Here is a 5,495-nt window from a genome sequence, read left to right as displayed (position 1 = left end):
TTAGCTGTCTGGCTCGCTAGCTGACATTACGTGTATGATCTGTGTAGTAATATTATTCGTATCTCAGAGCCATTTGCTTTGCTAGTTATAGTCTAATGTTAGCTAGGTAGCTAACATTGAACCCAGTTGGTTATTTTAGCTACCAGCAGATTCATGCAGGGTAGTAATGTTATGAGTTGGGATTATGGCTAATTGTTTAGCTAGCTAGCTACATGTCTAAACAAAATACTCCAATATGCAAGTAACCATTTCACTGTACCATTTACACCTTATGTATCCTGTGCATGTGACAAATAAACTTAGAATTTATTTGATATAGTGTGTGTTTACCAGAGACTGTAATGTGAAGAACAACATGATCTTCACCAAAGTCAAATTAGGATATAACTTTAGGCCAAGGAGACAGTGTCCAAGTTATACAATTATCCGGTAGAATGACCTGCTTTTATTTCGTCACACTCACAACCATTAGTTCTTTTCTGTAATTAGCTCACCATTAACTTGTAAATAATGATCTTGTGAGTTTATTTTCCTGTAATAATGAATACAAATTAGCTCAAGTTAAGACATCAGCTATATGATATGGTCATTATTTGACCTGGCTAGGCATCTAACTTAATATTAGCTAGCCAGCTAACAAGCTAGAAACTAACCAAAACATTGTTTAGAAAGTTACTTTTAATTGCCTGGTTTGCTAGATTGACGTATACTAAATTAATTATTAAATGGATGTGTTTGGCTAGTAACCAATTGGTGTTAAAATACACCAGTTATGCTATTTTGGACCACCAGGCTGCAGATGTCATACAGCCTGTCATTTTTGTGTTTATATATTTTCATAACGACAAGTTTGATGTCGGACGACAATAGAATATTCATGATGTCACTGCGACAACTGTCTACAGACATGTCGATAGACATAGTATAAACCAGCCTTTAGTCTTGAAATCTTTGGTTGTTTAGTACACTACCATACTCACTCTGTTTAGCACATGGCCTCACATGTGAATCCTTAAAGAGATGGGTGGGGCTAAGGCTTAAGAGGGTGTGATTAATGCTGAATGGGTGTAGACAAAGAAGAGCTCTCCAGTAAGTGTACCAAAACATTCTAGGGACATTTTCTCAAAAGTGGGTTTACAAGTTTAGCAACTTTAAAAGCAGAATTACTTTCTCATTGTTCCTCAACTGTAGTGTATGATATACCATTTTCTAGCTAGGAGGTTCTACTTTCATCCAATGTAAAAAAAAATATAGCGCATTTTGCTACATCAGACCGAATCGAGCCGGTCTGTCACAAATGAGATTTCATGATATTACTTTGTCTTTACACATCTATTGGCTAAATGCAGTCATCATCCATCTCAGCTAGCCTTTCCCATTTTTAGGCCTGTTCTTTTTATTTTAGCTAGGCAAGTCAGTTAAGAACAAATTCTTATTTACAGTGACGGCCTAGGAACAGAAGGTTAACTGCCTTGTTCAGGGGCAGAACGACAGATTTTTACCTTGTCAGCTCAGTGATTCAATCTAGCAACCTTTCAGTTACTAGCCAAAAGCTCTAACCACTAGGCTACCTGCCACCCCTATATAAAATGTTAAGGTAAAGCACTTTAGATGAAGTGTCAAAATTGTGACACTGGCTATATTGTTATGCTTACTTGTGTGTTTGTATTGTATGTACAATAAGGTATCCAATATTCTTAAATCGGACAGGGTTTGGAGTTAGTATCATTAATCTTGCGTCAAGTCTCAAATATGGTTTAATTATAACATTTGACAGAATAACCCATGTTGTACACTTTTTCATCCACTAGATGGCAGTAATGTCCTACCACCTTAAAATAGTTCTAATATGAGAGTTTCCAAACTAATGAAATTCCCAGAATTTGCATTGCAAATGTTGCTTTGATGGATACTATATATGACTGGTTGGGATCCAGACACGTGACAAAAAAACAGCTTGTGTAGAAGGGGTCATGTTAAGCGTGGAGAGGCTGTACTAATCCCAAATCATCCTCTGAAACATTTAATTGTTGGCTTTATAATTGTGAGAGACATTTTTGTAGCTAATAGCTAGGAAGTTAGTCATTTACATTTACGTCATTTAGCAGACGCTCTTATCCAGAGCGACTTACAGTAGTGAATGCATACATTTATTTTATTTTTTTTCTGCGCTGTCCCCCCGTGGGAATCGAACCCACAACCCTGGTGTTTCAAGCACCATGCTCTACCAACTGAGCTACAGGGAAGGCTGTGCCCTATGCACTTGTGGAGCTCTGAGATGACTTGGCAGCACAGGATGTTGGTGGCACCTTAATTCGGGAGGACAAGCTCATGGTAACGGCTGGAGTCCTCTATCTCTATGGTCAGGATCACTTTTCAAATCACCACCTATGCCATATGCACTTGTGGAGATCTGAGAGGATTTGATTGCTATAAGCATTATGGTATAACTTTGGGGTGGCAGGTAGCCTGGTGGTTAGAGTGTTTGGCTAGTAACCAAAAGGTTGCTGGATCAAACCCCAGAGCTGACAATGTAAAAATCTGTTGTTCTGCCTCTGAACAAGGCATTTAACCCACTGTTCCCCAGATAGGCTGTAATTGTAAATAATAATTTTTTCTTAATTGACTTGCCTAGTTAAATAAAGGTTACACAACTTCAACCTAAGGTGGAGCAATTACCAGATTGATTCCACCTGTCAAATCATCTCAGATCTCTAAAAGTGCATAGGTTTTAGGGGATGATTGTGCGTTTTGGATTGGGCCAGGCTCACTTCTGCATTGACCCCCTCTATGCTAACTGATTGTTTGCTGTTGGGCTGATCCTTTTTTATTTTTGGTCAATTGTTGGGCTGTTGTCATCAATAACACTGTTTTGTTATGTTTTTTAAACAAAGTAAAAATTGTGATACAAAAGTCTGACTGCCTCTATTTTTAATGCAGTGTGTTTGTTTAATACACTTGTCATCTGTAATTTCAAGGTTCTACGTTCAAGTCTCAAATAGACTCCAGGGTTAACGCCTGCTCGCTACTGTCACCCAGAGGACTTTAAACGCTACTATATGCAATTGAAACTTAATTAAATAGTCCTTTTCTGAAATGTTAATAAGAATACCAAAAATATTTGTTTTTATCCATGAAATCACATTTCTTTGGTTGTCATTTTGTGTACTGTGGCCCAATAAACAGGTGTGAGGAGTCTGAATCAGACTGAACGCTCCAACTGACCCGTATCATAAAATGTCATAAATAGACACAATTCAATATTAAGACAATTGTGTCATCTCTACAATTACATGTGACTTTTCCTATAATGGGAAGTTGATCAGGGGTCCGGTCCTCAGTGTTGAAAAAGCAGCTGCTGACTACAGATGGACCTTTAAAAATACTCTGATCTTGTAGATTATTAAGGCTAGGGTTAGGAAAGTATGTATAAATCATTAAAGAAAATGGTTTGGAGAGCCTTTATGCACTTAATACTGTATATTTAGGAATAAAAAAATGCAGGAGTTTGATTCATCCTGAAAGTTGTCATATTCAAGTTCAATCCATGAAATATTGGAATGTTGAAAAAAAGTGTACAATAGGTGTTGAACAATAATCCTATATATCTACCCTAATTCTCTCTAATCATGGAAGTGTATGACAACGGTCCAGTCGTGGAGAACTGTGTGCCAGCCTCCAGGTTAAATCTGCTAAGTGTGGTCGGAGTTATATGATGATTCAAATAGGCTAAATAGGTCCTAAATGATTGCACATTATATGATCCACTAATGGTAGCGACCCTCAAGGAACAATTTCCAAGAATGTGACATAGGAAAAAAATGGGGAATGGAATAGAAAGATGCAAAAGTAATTCTATGCGGGTATTACTGACGGTACCTAGTGGCTAATATTTAACTAGATACAAATAGTAAAATTAAATGTAGAAAAGCCCGGGCATATAATCAAAACATTCTAAAGCGCATATACTCGGCAGGTTTAGCCCTACAGAAGCCTATAGATTGGGTCTCCAAATTTCATCCACACAAATTATGAGGGCACACAATCAGAATCCTGAATAATGGCACAGCTATTTATAGCCCATTTCACTGTGGAAAAGGGACCGCAATATGTGTCATGTTGATATGATTTTCAGTATGCTTCCATATGGCTGGTTTCATATTCGGCTCAAGGGAAATTCATTTAAAACAACTGCTATGTGGATTTGCAATCTCCTTCTCCAACGGATTACTTATCTACCTAGTTCTTATCAATAGACCTTCTCAAATTGTAAATTACAGTGCATGGAGAATGGTGTTATTTCTACCGAACCGGTAGGTTTGCTCAATCTTATTTTTTTATTTTACCTTTATTTAACTAGGCAAGTCAGTTAAAAACAAAATCTTATTTACAATGACAGCCTACCCAGGCCAAACCCTAACCCGGTGACGCTGGGCCAATTGTGCGCCGCCCTATTCATGCTTTCCTCGCGAGTAAATAGGGAATTAAGTTAAAGTCAGAATACGTCTAATCTGTAGCCACACCTCCACCACACCTTCATTTATTCGAGCTCCACCTCAAATGAACAGTGGGTGGATAGCATGCTAATATCATGCTTAACAATTCAAGGTCAAAATACAAATAGAGAGGAAAGCGCATGAAAAGGGAATTATGTTCCGTTTACGCACGCTCAATTTGGGTCGGAATCTGGGCCTCTGTGAATAAAACTGATTTAGATCTTTCTTGAATTGTATGTGTCTTTGTAAGTGGGGGTAGGGAGAGGAGTGTACTGCAGGTGTGTGTGGTGGCCTGGCTGGTCATAAAAAATAAATAGATATATATTTGAGATTCTTTAATTAAGGATTAGCTCCTTTTTTTAAATTTTCGCCTAAAATGACATACCCAAATCTAACTGCCTGTAGCTCAGGCCCTGAAGCAAGGATATGCATATTCTTGGTACCATTTGAAAGGAAACGCTTTGAAGTTTGTGGAAATGTGAAAGGAATGTAGTAGAATATAACACAATAGATTTGGTAAAAGATAATACAAAGAAAAAAAAACGTGGACAGAAAAAAAAGATGGACTATGTACAGCTGCAGCGATCGGTTAGCTGCTCAGATAGCTAATATTTAAAGTTAGTGAGGGAAATATAAGTCTCCAGCTTCAGCGATTTTTGCAATTCCTTCCAGTCATTGGCAGTAGAGAACTGGAAGGAAAGGCGGCCAAAGTAAGTGTTGGCTTTGGGGATGACGAAACAGGGAATAAATTACTCACTATGTTTTTTCCCAGAAAAAAACCGAGAAAGATTTGAGTGGTAAGTCAGTGCAGACGGCCTGCCGAACTGAGTAGCCTAGCTAGCCAATATAGCTAGCTTGATAGCTTGCTTGATAGCTTGCTCAATAGTTTGATAGTTTGCTTGATAGCTTGCTCGATAGTTTGATAGCTTGCTTGATAGCTTGCTTGATAGCTTGATAGCTAGCTTGCTAGCTACAGGTAGCTGCCTACCGTGGGGTCGG

General features: G+C 38.1%; 1 non-coding gene across 1 annotated transcript; it reads right to left on the bottom strand.

Moving 5' to 3' along the window:
- Positions 1-2,173: 2,173 nt before the first annotated feature.
- On the bottom strand, positions 2,174-2,246 carry trnas-uga (transfer RNA serine (anticodon UGA)). Its single transcript has one exon. It is a non-coding gene; the product is annotated as a tRNA-Ser (tRNA).
- Positions 2,247-5,495: the final 3,249 nt, after the last annotated feature.

The sequence above is a fragment of the Salmo trutta genome, chromosome 20 (genome assembly GCF_901001165.1).
Source record: "Salmo trutta chromosome 20, fSalTru1.1, whole genome shotgun sequence".
Lineage (NCBI taxonomy): Eukaryota > Metazoa > Chordata > Actinopteri > Salmoniformes > Salmonidae > Salmo > Salmo trutta.
This window is presented reverse-complemented; position numbering and strand designations above follow the sequence as displayed.